This window comes from Canis lupus, chromosome 24, assembly GCF_011100685.1.
Source record: "Canis lupus familiaris isolate Mischka breed German Shepherd chromosome 24, alternate assembly UU_Cfam_GSD_1.0, whole genome shotgun sequence".
In the NCBI taxonomy this organism is placed as follows: domain Eukaryota; kingdom Metazoa; phylum Chordata; class Mammalia; order Carnivora; family Canidae; genus Canis; species Canis lupus.
The window spans coordinates 8,933,838-8,951,564 of NC_049245.1; the positions used below are offsets into that span (position 1 = coordinate 8,933,838).

The following is a 17,727-nucleotide window of genomic DNA, read 5'->3' on the forward strand; positions in this document are numbered from 1 at the left end:
GTACTTGATCCAGGGACTCCAGGATCACACCCTGAGCCAAAGGCAGAGGCTTAACTGCTGGGTTTCACGTGTGGTTAAGGCCGTGATCTTTAGGGACAAACCAGACGGCCACCCTGACCAGGTGTGGCCTAAACTGAGGGCCCTCTACAAGACTGGGCCACCCCCGGACCCCCATCGATATCGGCCAGGTGACTGGGTGTACATGCGGAGACACCAACACCAGACACTTTAGCCTCGCTGGAAGGGACCCTACATCGTGATTCTGACCACTCCCACCCCTCTCAAGGTCAACGGGATTACTCCCTGGGTCCACTACAACCACGTCCGGCCAGCTGATCCACATGCTGTTCTCAAGGACTTTGTTCCAGAATGGAAAAGCCAACCAGACAAGGACAATCCCCTAAAGCTAAGACTGCGCCGTTCTCACTTATTTCCTACCTCCAAGACTCCCTAGTCTGAGGTTGTCCTTCAAAATAGAAGGGGATTAGACTTAGTCTTCTTACAATAAAGGGGGGCATTATGTGATGCCTTAAACTAGGATGTTGCTTCTTCACTGGGATGTAAACGGGAGCAAGAACAGCAACAAGGTTGGTTCGAATCCTGATTTAATCATTCCCCCTGGCTCACTCTGAGAGCAACCTGGACCCATGATTGGGTCCTTCCTTAGGTTCCTCTGAGAGGGGGGAATGTGGAGGCCGAGAAAATTAAGGCCATTCCACTTTAAGTTCAGTGTTAGCACAAGTACAGTCATCCCAGGCCCCTGTGAATAAGAGCTGAAATTTACATTACCTCAGTTACAGGGAAAAAAAACAGCTTACAGCTTAACGCCCTAGAAAGCCCCATATCAGAATGAGAACAGAGCTCAATGCCCTTGAAAGTCCCGTATCAGAATGTAAACAGAACTTGAGAAATTCTTCCACCCCTTCTGGAGGTCCCCTAGACCAGCCCATAAAACTAAGCTGAAACCCACCTCGTGGTCCAAGTCCCTGCTCCACTGTGTCAGGTATACTTGGACCCAAACTTGAGCTTGTAAATAAACCCTCGTGTGTTTGCAAAACAAAACAAAACAAAACAAAAACAAAACAAAACAAAAAACTCCTATGACTTCTTCCATGACAAAATTTCTTTTATTGGTTTGTCACTTTCCCTTTCTTCTTCCCTCCTGTCAGTTATGTGACCCTTGAACCCATTCCTTTGATTCTGTTCTTTCTCCTTCATGCCAACTGATGAGGATTTCTACTTTAGTGTGTATCAGCACTTGATATTCACCAAGTCCAAAGTAAGTCAGCATATTGTCTACCTTTCTCTTCTACTTCCCTCTATCACCACCATTCTTCCAAATTATTTAGGAGATATTTTTAATTCAATTCAACAAATATTGAAAATCTCTTCCTGCTGTGCAATCCACTCAATTAATTAAGAGTGTTCCTAATTTTGATTAGCAAGTAAGAATTGCTTATATAATGGATATAATGGGAAGGTTTTTTTAAGGATTTATTTATTTATTCATGAGAGACACAGAGAGAGAGAGAGAGAGAGAAGCAGAGACATAGGCAGAGGGAGAAGCAGGCTCTTCACAGGGAGCCCAATGTGGGACTTGATCCCACATCCCGGGATCACGACCTGAGCCAAGGCAGACACCCAACTGCTGAGCCACCCAGGTGTTCCTATAATGGGAATTTTTAATTTGACAACTATGACCATGTTATTGTTAGCCTATCAAGAATAAGGAATTGTCTCTAACATCTAACACTTACCATCATTGCAGGGTCTAAAAACCTGATAAATATGATAACTACCTCTTCAGCCAAGTTATTGATTTTAAAAAAAAAAAGCTCTTGTAAGAATGCCAACAAGTAGACAGTAGGAAGAGAAAGCTGAATACAACTCAACAAACACACGTTAAACAACAAACGTAATAGACAACAGAAGATTTGAGAACTACAAGAAGAAACAAGGTCCATTTAGGTAAGATGGCAAAACCAAACTGATTATGAAAAGGCTGTTTTTTTAGCATTTAGGTAAGTTCCTGGTACAAGATTGATGCTTAATCTTGAATGTACGTATATATCAAGATAGGCTGATAATCAGTCTTAAAACTTTAAGTAACATCAGAATCACCCAAAGGACTAATTAGAAGACAAACTAATAAGCCTTACCTCTAGAAATTCTGATTCACTAGACTGGAAGTGAAGAATAGTAATGTGCTTTCCTAACAAGCTACTAATTAAGAACTAGTACTCTAGACGAGGATTTCTCAACAGCAGTACTGTTGACATTGAACACTGACATTATGGGCTGAATAGTTCTTTGTTGTGGAGAGTTACAATATCCCTGGTCTCTATCCACTGGGTGCCAGTAGTGCATACACCCTGTCACAAGACATTGCCAAATGTTCTCTATGGAAACAAAATAGCTTCTGGTAGAGAACCAGTGCTCTGTATCAACAAGATTACCTTTTTGGGTAGTCTGTTAAACTAAAAGACCTCATTACTTCTATAGACACTGTGATCTAGATGCTAACAGAACATTATATAACATCTCACAAGTTATCCTAGTTGGATAAAACAGAAAAATGCTGGCTGAATAATATAAAAGTTAAAAGCCTTTGTATTTATTTAACTATTGGATCCAAGGGCTTTAATTAATAGCCTTTAACACAGAGACAGGCCTCTCAAACCTATATTATTTTGAGATACCTTTTCCTAGACTGGGATGTCAAAGAGGCTGCATTTCTTACAATATCAATCAAATGGTGGTAGCTACCTAGAGTGTCACTTTAAGAAGGATTCCAGAAATGTTTATAGACAAAGCAGGAAAGAATACTGAGCTCACTTGACAATATGAACCCTGGAAAAGGAAATAATGCCATGGCCTAGACTGCTGTTCATCAGTGTCCCAATCTGTATTCCTGTTCCAGATATTTGATCATATCTAATTTTTGTGTGTTTAAACTACCCTCCCATTTTTTTTTTTTTAACTCTGGAGTATAAACCCAGTTAGTTATATAGCATTTCTTCTCTCTACAACATTTTCTATAATTTCCACTTCTTGAAGAAATTCTTTTAATTCAGAATTATGTAGTATACGAGGTCCTATTGTCATTTTTCATATCTTTTGAGAGTCTACAATTTTTTAAGAAAAATAAAATTTTTACTATATGTGCTGCCTTTATTTAAAGAGAGTTCTAATATATCCAGGTACTTGGGAACCTCAAACTCCTTTAGACCTAAGTCTGTTCCATGATCTCCTTGAGAACGAAAAAATCTATTCCTCTCTATAATTAGGTAGTCTGTAGAATACTTATATTATTAAAACACTTCTATGCTTCTCTCATTTTATTCCTATTTACATGTCCTCCGCCATTCCTTGACCCTAATATTTTAGGTTCCACCACTCTCTAACTAGTATGTTTCTTTTGAACAATGAAGAAAATAAGCAAAAGAAAGTTATAAAAGAGACATAATTAGAAAGATTTATTCAGTAATTATGTTGTCTTCAATGTGCCAAAGACTGCAATTATTTTTAATGAAAAATTCTCAAAGAACAAAAATAACCAAAGTAAAGGAAAATAAGTTATAAAAGTCTCTTTTCCATTCTAATAAAATTTCCAAATTCCTACATTTCAAAAACAGTATACAAAATTGGATGTGGTCAGATCTTAAACAACCAGTTTCAACACAAATCAATCTAGGTAATAAACCAACCTCAAAGATGAGTCACTGAATTTGGATTACAAAGTATTTTAAATACAATCCCTTTGGGTGGGGCAAAGGAAATAATTTATTCAACACTGCCAAATCATTGTACTTATATTAATTTATCATTGCTTTTAATATGCAGCTAAAATGTAAAAAAAGCTTATCCAATAATTAGTACTAATATAATTAACAGAAAAATTACTACTGGAGATCAAAGATTCCCATTTATATAATTTTGGAAATTTCAAATTATTTGGAAGTATCGGTATTATAGTCAAATCTGTTGATAAACCTTTTTTTAAGATCAGCTTTATTAAATCACAAATTATTAACAAAACATATATATGTATATTTGTTATATGCAACATGCATATATAGCCATCCTACTTTTAGATTTTGATATTCATTCCTAACATACTGATTTTCTAATGACAACATGGGCATTATTATTAGTATAATAAACATTATTTATATCTGATTAAACAACACTATCATTTAGCATGCAACTAAATAGTAAATACAACAATTAAAAAAAAATACTTCTGACATCGATGAATGCTGTTTACTTTCCATCAGAACACTCTTTTTATCTACCAGGAAACCTCATAGAAGTTCTGTTTTGAGTTATAGTATGAAGATGAAAAGTCAGGGGATAAGAAACCATCTTCAGTGAGCCATACAGAACCTCTAAGAACAAGGAAGGTTAGATAGCTAGTTTCTTAAATTTGGTTATGAAAGAAAAGACAAAAATACAACAAATATAATATTTAAAACAATATTTAAATGCAATATTTAAAAATATGCAAGGTCATATACCTAATTACATTCTCAATTCAATTCTCAATTTCTACTTTGCAAAGAGAAAATCTTTAAAACAATATTTAAGAAGCTGACTGTAAAAAAAAAAAAAAGAAGAAGCTGATTGTATGGTTTATGGATTATCCTAGACTTTTTTCCAAATATTAGTCAATTCATTGAAAGAGAAAAGTAAAACACAAATTATTTTTCTAGCTCCTTGAAATTCTTGCAGAAAGCTAACACATATAATAGAATAAATTCTACACTGATTAAAAATTAAACAAAAAATCCACAGAAAAAAGATAATTTAACAATTATTTTGGAAATGGAAGGCTTTTCTAAAAGGAAGCAATCACAAAGGAGGAAATGTTTAAAAACCAAAAACAGGGAAGCCAGGTGGCTCAGCGGGTTAGTACTGCCTTCAGCCCAGGGCGCATCCTGGAGACCCGGGATCGAGTCCCACATCATGCTCCCTGCATGGAGCATGCTTCTCCCTCTGCCTGTGTCTCTGCCTCTCTCTCTCTCTCTCTCTCTCTCTCTCTCTCTGTCTCTCTCAGGAATAAATAAATAAAATCTTTTAAAAATAAAAATAAATAAAAACCAAAAACATATGTCAGCTACACCTCAGTAACCCGCACACCATGCACATCCACATATAAACACCCTTTATACATAAAAGGAAATACTCAAAACTAAAAGGCCAATGGCTGGAAAAAATACTTTCAGCAAATATAACAAAAGCTAGTATCTTAGTTAAGGAACTTAACGAACTGCAGACATAAGAATATGCCTAGAACTTTAAGAGAAAAACAGGCAAAGAAGCATGAATAAGTAATTCACAAAAGAGGAAATGAAATTACCAAAAAAAAAAAAAAAAAAAAAAACCAGGAATTTAAAACGAAGTGGGAAAAATACATATTTGGCTATCAAATTAGCAAAGATATTAAAATATAACATGAAAAGATGACAACAATTTACTGAACTAAGCACTCATAAATTATTACAGAAATGTAATCAACCATGAGGAAAGGTATTAAGGTAATGTGTATCAACAGCCTTAAATTTTTTTAAACTTTGTTCCAGTAATTCTGTTTTTAGGAAACTACTCTAGGGCAAAGACCCTTTAAAATGTGGGAAATGCCTCCTTAATTATGTTTGCTTTTGTGATATTTATAATACTAAACTTATGAGAAACTACTGAATAGGGCAGCCTTCGGCCCAGGGTGTGATCCTAGAGACCTGGGATCAAGTCCCACGTCGGGCTCCTTGCATGGAGCCTACTTCTCCCTCTGCCTGTGTCTCTGCCTCTCTCTCTCTCTGTGTCTCATGATTAAATAAATAAAATCTTTAAAAAAAAAATAAAAATAAATAATTTTTTTCTAAAAAGACTACCGAATAGATAGTTAAAATGGATGGATAGATACAAAGAAATGACTAAGTAAGCAACAGCAAATCCTGTTACTATAAATTAATACATGTAAAATAAATAGTCTGATATATAATTAGCACTATAAAATATATGCAGTCATTCAAAATTAAGAATATGGAAAAAACTTACACTTGAAAGCCAGGTGAAAAAGTAAAACACTGACATGACGTATATCAACCAATCAGCAAAGAGAACTACACCAAAATGTCAATGAGGAAAACAAAAAAACAAGATTTTGCTAAGGAATTGGATAGCATAAATCAAGAGTTTACTGTGCATTTAAGCTATGCAAGCTATCTACTCCGGTATAAAATTAGAAGTTGGTTTCACTGACTCACGCCAATTGTTAGTTCTCAGGAGCTAGTAATTGTTAACTATGCAACTGTCTAAACTGAAAGCTTTTCTTCCTGAAACATTATTTCAGATTCCATCTTCTTAAAAGACTATTACAGTGCTCCCACTTGGCTGCCCTCCAAGTTTTCTAGCAAAACTGTAAGTGCAGAACCCTTGTCACTGGTGCACATACGGCACAGATAATGTCTATTTTAGTTACATTTGCAATATTAACAGACTGGAATCAAAAGTTCCTGAAGAGAGGCATCTATTTTATGGAAAAAGCTATTTGTATTCTATTTATGGTAACTAATTTTCTTTCTTTTTTTAAAAAAAAATATTTATTTATTCATGGGAGACAGAGAGAGAAAGGGGGGGTGGGGGGGCAGGCAGAGACACAGGCAGAGGGAGAAGCAGGCTCCAAGCAGGAAGCCTGACATGGGACTGGATCCTGTGACTCCAGGGTCACACCCTGGGCTGAAAGCGGTGCTAAACCGCTGAGCCAACCAGGGTGCCCAAGGTAACTAATTTTCAAAGTTACTTTCTGCCTGAACATAAGTTTCAGTAACAACCAAAGGTGAAACATTGTTATGTTCTTTTACTAAAGAAGAAGAGAGAGAAAGCAAGAAAGCAAAAGAAAAGAAAGAAGCCCAACTTGCATTATAATGACACAAAAGAAACCCCTTATTTAGCTTCAAGGTGTATAAATAAAAACGGTTATATTTGAGGTGAGTAGTTCCTGTCACTGCAGAAAAATCCTCCTTAAGGTCATTTACAAAGGTAATATATAAAGGCGCTTTGGCTTCATGAATTCTCACAGATAAGCATGTTTAAGGAAAGAGGGAGAGAGAGAGAGGAGAAGTAGAGAAAAAAGAGAGAGTAAGAGAGAAAAGTTGATTAATTCTTGTCTCTTGCCAAACCAGAAATAGAAATAACATACACACCACCAGCAGACTATATAATACATATGGACAAATATTGACATTAACATAGAGTAGGAATAACCAGAGTTTTAAATTTTTAAAGTGTTAAGAACAAGATTCTAACTGAATTATAAGAAACTCAGTGGTTGATACAGAAATAATGGATAGGCTCCTAACTTTTATGATTGGCCCATCAAATCTAGTATCTGGCTTCAGAGGCTCCTAGATTCAAATTAGAAGCAATGTTCTGTCATGTAATCCACCCTGTATCGTTCCTCTTTGGTTGCTTCTGTAGGATTTGTATCTAAAGGGGACAGATCAATAAACTCATTCAGTATCAAGTTATCAGAGGTCTCCTCTTTAATAGCTAACTCCCAGAGTACACTCCTTCCCCACCACACACACATCTACATCCAGCTCCCAAAAAAATGGTTATAAAGTAGGCATAATATTGGACCGGTGGCCAGAGATCACCACTCACAATCCTCCATCCTGGACGTTTACAAAAGGAAAAAAGAATTAAGCTCATTTTTCCTGTCTTTTTTTGTAATGTAAATTCTACACATTTGACTAACATCTAGGATCAGCTTTCATGAATATAAGCTACACACAAGCACACTAATTTTAATGTTGTATACAAGACGTTTTTAAAAGGCTGACTAGCTTTATCCTCATCTACTCACCTGGTATGAGTAACAAACATACCAGTTTCTTTCACTTTAATGTCAGTCGTCCCTGAGGACCATATAGCAAACTGGTAAGAAAATTTTCAGTTGAAAGTGGCATTTAAAAATTCACTTGCAAGAAATTAGTAATACCTTTTAGAAGACTAAAAATATTTTCAGTTAGTCAGCAACATCTTTGCTCTATCAATTAACCACAGCATATTTTTGCTCCCAAGTCAACTGTTTTCATTATCCAGACTACCTTTCCCACTTTGATGCTCCTGTCAGTTATGCTTAAAAATGTAAAGAATGCATCATAATGCTAGCCAACAGAAAACAGAACAAAGAAGGTAAATCTCCAATAAGAATAATGATATTAAGTGGTTCAAACACCAAACCAAAGTTTAACTGTTTAGTGCACTTGTCATTATCATTCCCTTTCATAAATATGTATGGCCCAGAGTTAGCTACACATGCTAGCAAGCAGGGCCCTCAAAATGTTCATTATTCCATGGCAGACTAATATGTGTTGGGTGTGAAGCATATACTATCTTATCTGGCTACAGGAACTACCATGCACACACACGATTACAATGAGAGTAGTTAACGATCAAGCAGGAGGAGGGCACAACTATCCCAAATTGGGACATTTCTGAGAAACCAAGGACTTTGGGAACAGGAAAGTCAAGTCAGAATCTTCAGTCTTTCTAAAGGATTTAGTCTTTCTAAAGTGACAAAGCTTTATTGTGTACATCTTAAGAGCTGTCAGCAACCATATCTTCTGAATGTAGGCCATTCTTCAGAGAAAGAGACACTAAAAAGAGGTGAAGAAACCAAAATAAAAGATAGCAAGGGTACCAACTGCATACAACCTTCTACTTGCAGTTATTCCCAAAGTCCAGCTGTATCTCTGCCCTCAGCATGCCTCAGTCACACTGCAATGTTCATTAGGATACTTCTATGCTCTCCCTGAAGCTATTTATTCTGGCTGTATAAATACCCATTGTTTCATTGGCTCATTCCCTCAATGGCTGACAGTGTAATGAAGAAGACTTTCCATCAGAAAGTTATGTCAATATGATGTGATAAGTACATCATAACACAGATTTGCATACCACAAATCTATCTGGGGCAACATTGGGAGTGGGGAGGATAGTAAGAGGTGTGGAAGCCAGAATGTGCCTAGCATCCTGAAGCACAGGAAGAGTTGGCTTGGGAAGATAGGAGGAGGAGCCATCCAAGAACCTAGCAGAGAATGGCCAACACAAAAGCAAGGGAAAATAAGGCAAAAAGAAATGTTTCTTGGGCAGATGGCTGTGGAGTTGGCTGTGTTATCCTTCCATTTTTAACAATTTTTTATAGCTTTTCTTCTTTTATATCTCTTTTTCCAACTAGTTTCCTCGCTTCATACTTCCCTACTAGTCCAAATAAAGCTCATCTTAAAATGCATATTTCCCATTAATAGGCAAATCCTTCATTTTAAAAGCCTGAATTAAAAAGCTCCTTTTAAAATGAACTCGAGTTAAATTTAGGCGTAGGTCCACAAAGTAGGGAAAAAAAAATCTGTGTCTATTACATTTCTCTTTCATTGCAGACTGGATATGTTTTCATTCACTTTTGTGCTCTCATTACACAAGGGTTGATAAACAAGTTGGTAATATTCTCTCACCTGAACTGTAGATCTAATAATCCCAGATAAAGACTGTCTCAACTTGCTGATATGTTTGTACTGCTTGATTATGTAATACTAATGGCCTTTTTTAAAAAGAAAATCATGTAATACTCTCTAAGCATCAAACCAAGCTTTCTTTTCCACTACTAAACAATCCTACCCTTGTTCTGCTTTGAAATCATTTTAGGCTCAGCCAACAGTTTTATTGCTCAGCCCAGTCCTCCTCTGGTTCCCAACTTTGCATCAGGCATTCTCATCTCAGACCCAGCTGACTAAGGTTGTTATTTGCCCTCTCCTTCAGTGGAGTTGGTGCTATACTACTTCTGCTTCCCATCTTGTTGCCAGCCACAAATTGAGCTTTCTGCTGTAATCTACATTGCCTTTAACCCCTTGACACAATATTTTAGGTATTTATCACAGCAGTTAGTGACAGCAACTACCATCTAGCCCACATAATGACCTCTGGATGATGACTGGTAGAGTCATCCTTCTTCACTTCACTCAGTCAACTATTTGAACTCTCCTGAGAGTTTTCAAGTCAAGCTTAAGTAGGAATAAATCTCAACCTGGACAGAACAATAATATAAACAAAAGTGTCAATGAGTTCCAACTTTCAGGAGCAGCCACACCCCCCATTCCCAGGCAAATTATGATATGGAATAAGATGAGTAAACAGGTATCCATCCCCCAACAAGGGCAGAGCTTGGAATCAAGTCTCTACAGTAGACTGACCTGGGGCTCAGTCCCCCTTTCATATCACTGAAGTCTCTCATTATGCTCTTTAAGGAAGACCAGCCCTCTTTCTCTTGGACCTTCCTCTGATAATAAATCTCTAGATCTTAAATTTCTACCTGTAATTTATCTTTCTTCCCAATATATTTCCCTATTATTGGACTGAGGTTCTGATTTGTTTTCTGTGCTGTTTATTCTCCATTTTACCCCTACTAAGATCCGTATTTTCCCTATATGTGTTCCAGAAGGCTGACCCCCCTAAGGATTACATCATACAGGTTCCTCTCCTGTCTGGATTCCAGTTGAGCCAATGAGTGGTACAGCAGATTAGAAGATGAGAAGAGAAAAAGGTGAAGATATTTCTTCTCTATTCCTCCTTGCTTCAGTGTTCCATCCCTGGCTGCATTCCTCCACAATTACAACTCTAGCTTCTCCTCCGTAACTCAATTTCTTACTTGGCTCTGTTAACGCTATTTCCTCTGCTTGATCACTAAGTCCTAGGGATGATAACACCTTCCTGCTGATGCTGATCAAAAGGAACAGTTAGCCATTGCTTGTACCCTTAATCCTGCCCATATCTTAATAACTAGCCCCTTCCTTAAAGTCTCTTCATTTAAACCATTTCAGGTAAATGGTGTTTCCTTCTAGGACCCTGACAATGTAATCCTGGTAGTAGACATCTGAAGTTTTCATGGGTCTGAATCACACCCCACCCTCTAGACTGCTTAATAAAAGCAGCCTAACTTTCATTCCAGGTGTCTACTCTCACCCCACAGAGCCCACATGTTTTGGGATATAACTTACTCCATCCCTGACTCAGGATGAAGCATGAGGCTCAGACCTATGCTTACCAATATAACCCTAGCTCACTACCAATAAATGGCTAGGGACAGACACATGACTTAAGTCCAACTGGACTAAAGTCTGGAGCTTCCATATGAGCTAGCCAAGAAAGACAGGCTGTCTTCCACCAGATAGGATTGTACTGAGGATATGGTGTTTAAAATACTTCAAATGAAAGGTGCCAAGAGAACACTATAAAGATGAGGATGACTGGGAAAGCCAGGACACAGAGAACTACAAAGAAGTCAGGTCCTCAGTGACATCATTTGAGCAGGTGGATCAAGTTTGCTTGGCAATAACTCCATATGGATTTTTCAGTTAGATGAATCAACAAGGATCATTTTTGTTTCAGCAACTCTGAGCTGGGTATTCAACCACTTGTAGAAGGAAGAATCCAAAAGGATCCAGCACCATCCTAAGCCCCCAGTCTAGTTATTTTCAATTCTATCTCAATTCCCCTGAAGGATAGGGACTTGCTATACAGAGAGATGCCCCAGAGGTCAGCCAGCAGCTCATCCATATTTCCAAGGGCCTCCTATGAGGAGACTCCTTTGCCTGCATTTTCCAACTCTTAGACACTCCACTATATCACATCAGACCCCAAAGCTACACATCTGCATGAATCACAAATGAAGATGTTTGAGGTCCCTAGACAGCATGCCTAGCTGGACCTGTCCTGACATCCCTTACATGGCAGTATCAGTGTCTCTTCCCACATCTGTCCTACTTATTAAAAATAAATAATTCCTGCTAATAAATCCTAAGATAAACAACCATGTGTTTCCTGAGCTATTACTTCCCTGTCCTCCACACTTACTAACCATTTCTCTTGGATGCTATTGCTTATCAGATCCCAAACATACTTTCAACCTGCTACTCATCTAACCCTCTTTAAGAGAGGAGCCAAAGTATTTACTGCCTCATTTTTTGCACATATCTCACATCAGACTGACGTGTATCGGGCATACTTCTTTCCTATACCTATGCCTCCAAAAACTCCAGAGTTTACCATAGGTTTGTCACTCTCACCAACCTGTCTTGCCAATGCCCCAGCAAGATATTCTGCTGTATGTTTTTCCAAATCTATGAAGATATATTCACAAGTTTATTCATTTCATCAAAATATTTTTTAAAGATTTAATTTATTTATTTATGAGAGAGAGAAAGGCAGAGGCACAGGCACAGGCAGAGGGAGAAGCAGGCTCCATGCAGAGAGCCCGACATGGGACTCGATCCTGGGTCTCCAGGATCACGGCCTGGGCTGAAGGCCGTGCTAAACCACTGAGCCACCTGGGCTGCCCTTATCAAAATATTTTGATAATAATTTGTATAATGTCTGCACTGGACTCCATGGGATATATATAAAGATAAGTAAAATTGAGTCAAGAAATTGCCCTCAAGAAATGTTTAGGCTAGCAAAATAAATAAGGAAAATGGCCAAAAAGTGATGTGTGCCCTAATAGAGACTTCCAAAGAACAAGAAATAACTTCTAGCTAGAGGTAGCAGTACAGGGAAGTCAGAGGGAAAGCATTATCAATTACAGAATGTCTACTATAGGTCAGACACATTTGGTTTGTACAGCTCTCACCCAATGTATTCAAAAGCCTACTCAATATCTGCATTTATTCCTTCCCCCAAAACTATACAGAAACCAGAAAATAGTTATAAAAAATAATATCACATGACTCCTTGCCTCAAAATTTTCCAATGATTCCCCATCTCATTTAGAAACAAAGTCCTTACAAAAATTGACCTAAATGACCCTGCATGATCTGGCCTTGTTCTCTCTGCCTTAGTTTCAATCTGAAATAGCCAACTGATCTATTTGTTGTTCTTCAAACATGCCATTCACCCATACATATAAGAGACTTGACACCTGTAGTTCCCTCTGCCTGGAATCATCTTTCTTCAAATATCCCCAGGCTCTTTTCAGTCCCTGCTCAAATGCCATCTTCTCAGTAAGCCTTTTCAAACTACCCTATTTAAAACTGAAACCTCACTCTTCCTTCACTTCTGCATTCGCCACCCTTCCTCTCTGTGCCACTTCTGATACTATGTATTTTGTTCTTAATTTACCTATCTATCCCTACCAGAATGTAAATTCTATGAGGACAGGGGTTTTGTCTCTTTTCAATCACTGATATATGCTATTACCACCTGAATATTTATCAAATATCAGAAATATATACTATTTAAAATTTAAAACAATCCTGAGATTTGGATATTCATATTTTTCAGATGAGAAGACTGAGGATCAGAGGGACTATGGTACTTTTCTCAGGATCAGAGAGTCATCAAACTGTAGGACCAGAATCTAGAATCAATCTGTTAGACAATAAGGCTCATGTGTTTAGGAAAAATATAAAGGACTGGAAGACTAGGCTTTCCAAGAATAGGATTTAGTCAAAAGCATGTTTGAGGGCCACAGGAGTAAAGAAAAAAAAAGGATAAGAACATAAGTAAAGGCACAAAAGCTGGGATATGTTTATGAAATAATGTGCACAGAGATGGACACTTAGATGAGGATGGCATGAGCAGGAGTATAATGTAACACTGAAGAGAGCGGGGGAAATGGATAAAATGAGGTTAATTCCTATGGTTCAGAAATGAATCCTTTTTTTTTCCCTTAGCAAAGTGGGACAATGGGTAAAAAAATAAAGCTACATAAAGATGCTTAAGGCAGTTTTCTGCCCAGGCGGAAGATGAAACTCAAACTAGTCCATTCAAACACTCCTTACAAAGACAGATGAATTTAAAGATGAAATGAGGCATGAAGTCTTCATGTACATTTCAGTTAGGCATCTTATCCCACATTAATATAAATAATCAAAAGTTAACTGTACCTACAAAAGCTATTTTCTATAGGTATCCTGAATACTAATTAGGAATTTCGCCCCAAATATATATCTTCAAAAATAATTTTGGACACCATATTAAGAAGGTATGTAGATGTGATAAACCTAATTATCATTTAAATGTTATGTGCTCTGGCTTCTTGAGGGTCAGTAAAAGAATCATAATTAGAAATGCAACTATGTAAATAAGACAATGACTGGAGTCTGGGAAGAGGAATGGCGGGGAAAAAAAGAATCACAAAATCAGAGTTACAGAGCTAGTAGCACTCTTCGAGGTCACCACCAACCTCTTGACTTTGCAGGTAAAGAATCTGAGCATACACAAGTGGCGCATCTAGGTTCACAAAGTTCATGTGTGCTATAGTCTGAACCAGAGCTGTCTCAGACTCTCAGTTTACTGACCTTCAGGAGTCTCCCTCTTATAAACTTTCAGATATAAAGAAACAGTTCTGTGTATGAAACTCCCTAATGCTGCTTAATGGAGGACCCTTGAGAGAATCTTTGTGTAAATGTCTGGGAACTGACAGTCATTAGTTCAAATTCCAGTTAATATAGAGACTTTAGTCATTGAACATTTACTGAAATGGTTTTTATGCTAATAGAGCTTGTTTTACCACAGATTTTCATTTAAGCATCATAGACAGTTTGAAATAACTGAAGCATTCTAACAATAGAAGAATCTCCAAACCTGTTGTAAAATACAGTAAAAAGAAGATCTGACATTTGTGATGATATCTATATGATTCTGGACTCACATATTTCTCTCTCTTCATAGCAGTTGCCTTCTAAAGGAGACACATTGTCTTCTAGACCCTCCCATAATGTCTGCATTCCAACATGAGCTTGACCTCAACCAGACTCACACTAGCCTTTGAAATTCTGCAGTACTTCTTCCTCCAAATGTACTGACTTTGTATATGTACATGAAATTTTAAACCTCTATAACCACAAATACTCTAATTTTACTCTCATTTAAGAGGCAGGGTGATAAACACAAGTAAAAGAAATCTAAAACCTGCTTTAAGTCAATGTTCAAAATAGAGACATTTGAATAAATCTCAAAAATCACAAAAACAATTAAAAAAACAAATGATTGAAAAAATTGTGCAAATAGATAATAATTAAAAGTTTTAAAAATTAGAAATATTTCTCATAAGGCATTGGATATCTTTGTGGAAATAAGTACTTTTAAGGCTTAGTGTCTCCTGTTCAATCATCACTAAGATCAATTTACCTTCTCAAAAGTTTGATTTTGTTTAACAGTATTATTTTCCTTACTTTCACAATCTACTAATACTAATGAAATAACCAAAGCATAAAACAACCATAAAAAATCTTGTGTGACAATCAACCATGAAATTTCGATGGAATTACTGCGAATAAAAAATAAAGATGTCAATGTAGCACCACAGCATGAAGCAGCACATGTAAGCATTAGGAAAAAAAAAAAAAAAAAAAAACAGAAAAGAGAAAGATGCATTCATTCAATTGAGTTACTGCCACTCTACAACTGAATGAAACAGAGCAAAAGATGAATGCCCAAAACAATCTACCACATTAAGTGAAAATGGAATGAGAAGCACTTTAATTGGATAAAATTTAAGAGCTGAATTACAAATGCCACATAAATAAATAGCTCTAAATAATGTGTTTTTCCAGTTAAATAATGACTTTAATAAAACAGATGAAAATGTAGGCTGTGTTGTTTTCTCTGCCTGTCAGAATCTCATTAGCATTTCAATTTAAATTCTACAAGTGCACTCAAATCTCTCATTTGTACATCTGGCATAACTCAAAACACTGCCTTATTTGTTAAAAAAAAAAAAAAAAAAAGGCAAGGCAAATGAGCCGATTCACAATATCTTGCAGTGGTATTTTAATGGGTGAAAAACAATGTTGTTATTTCAATGTTGCATAACAGCAGGGGTCTCCAAGTGAAAAAACTGAAAAGATTTAGATAACACTTTCGAAGAAAAATTATTTTTATAACAAAAAGCATGGAATAAGTGTTATGCTATTTTAAAGTATTCCACATACAGAGTTAACATATGAACCATATTCATTTGTCTTTATAGCAAGCTTAGAAATAGTATCTCAAACAATTAATGAAACTCTAATTACAGATAAATAGGACCTTACTTCAAAGTTCTTAGACTGTAACAAAGGTTTTCTAATATATCATTGGAAGCACTTAATTTTAAAAAAGAAAAGTGCAGGGAACAATTCTTCAAATTATTTGTGCTTATCAAGGGCTCTAAAATAATAGTGTATATAAGAGTCACACAGAGGGGTGCCTGGGTGGCTCCGGCATTTAAGCAACCAAGCCTTGGTTTCTGCTCAGGCCATGATATTATGGGTCCTGAGATCCAGCCCAGCAACAGGCTCTATGCTCAGTGGGGTGTCACCCCCTCTGCCCTTCCCCCCCATTCATGTGCATGCCTGTGCAAGTGCTCGCAAGTGCAGGCTCTAAAATTTCTTTTAAAAAAAGAATCACATAAAAATATCTTTTAAATGTATATTCCCAGAGTTAGCCCCAGAAATTCTAATCCATTGATGGGGAGCAAAAATTAGAGTTTTTAACATATATCACAAGTGATATTAATGTAAATGGTCTATGTACCACAATTTGAGAAACACCTGTAGGATAAAGTTCATTTCCTTTAGACCAATATTTCTTTCATGATCTGGTTTTATTCTACCTTTCAAGTTTATTCCATAAAATGAGCTACCTAATTTGATTAATTACCACCATCTTAGCTTTGTGCTAAGTACCACAGTCTGGATCTGAACTTCTTAGATCCTTTATATCACATGATGGATTCAGACCAGCCAAAGGCTAGTTCATGGGATATGGAAAATAAATGATGGGCATTTGCTTTAATTCAGTCATCAGAACCAGAGAGATCCTAACTGAAGTGTCCCTAGGTAGAAAAGATCATAGGAAAAGAAAGAATGGGTAGTAAAGAGTGATGCTTTATGACTAGTTGGTCCTTACAAAGTTCACTTGAATCCACTTACAGCAAGGATTTCATCTGAAAAAGGTTTTTGTTGATTTTCCTAAAATTACTTCATAATACTATAACAGCTGTCAATTCACATTTAATTCATAAAAGGCAGTAATAAATGTCATCTAAGAGAAATATTCCAGGGTTTCATCAGTTTTCCAAATAATCTCTTAATCCTTTGCCATTCTAGTCTCTACTGAAGAATTTAATGGCATTACCTTCATCAATTTTCTCTGCTTCAATTGTCAACTGCTGAATTCTTTGTTGGTGGCATTACATATGATTCAATAAATTCTACAGGATCATTTAATCCAACTTCATGAAATCTCTATCAAATTCTCTATTTTATATAGTCAATTTACATTGTATTCCATAAGGTCTAATATAGTCAGTTAAAAACACAGACACATTTACCACATCTTTTAATCACTAAGAGAATGGCAAAACTTTTGATGGAATAAGCAAAAGTAAAAAATCATATTAATCTGACTGAAGACTAATTTTATACAGGTCTATTTGACTAGGGAATGTTTTCTTCTCATGCCTACTTTAATTCCCCAAAGAACCTAGGAAGGTGTGGATTATAAATAATCTGGTAACAACCCCTATGGATCCAATAAAGCAGTCAGCATTGAAAACATCTGTCAGAATATAGCTAGCAAGCCCCACTAGGCTGGGCATCAGAAAGATCAGAAATAGAGCTATATGCTGTGGGGGAGAAAAGCTGGTAAAGGCACTGTATGTTACTATGTGCTGGGCTTGCCAGTGAG

At 36.7% G+C, this 17,727-nt stretch overlaps 1 protein-coding gene and 1 long non-coding RNA gene across 5 annotated transcripts in view; one reads left to right on the plus strand and one right to left on the minus strand.

The window, feature by feature from the left end:
* The window catches only part of MACROD2 (mono-ADP ribosylhydrolase 2), a 2,007,046-nt gene that overhangs the window by 1,805,760 nt on the left and 183,559 nt on the right, over nt 1-17,727 (minus strand). The gene's annotated exons all lie outside the window — the stretch shown is intronic.
* Nucleotides 1,213-13,570, plus strand: LOC111092045. Its single transcript, XR_005377553.1, has 4 exons — nt 1,213-1,279; nt 1,769-1,968; nt 10,499-10,603; nt 13,336-13,570. It is a non-coding gene; the product is annotated as an uncharacterized LOC111092045 (long non-coding RNA).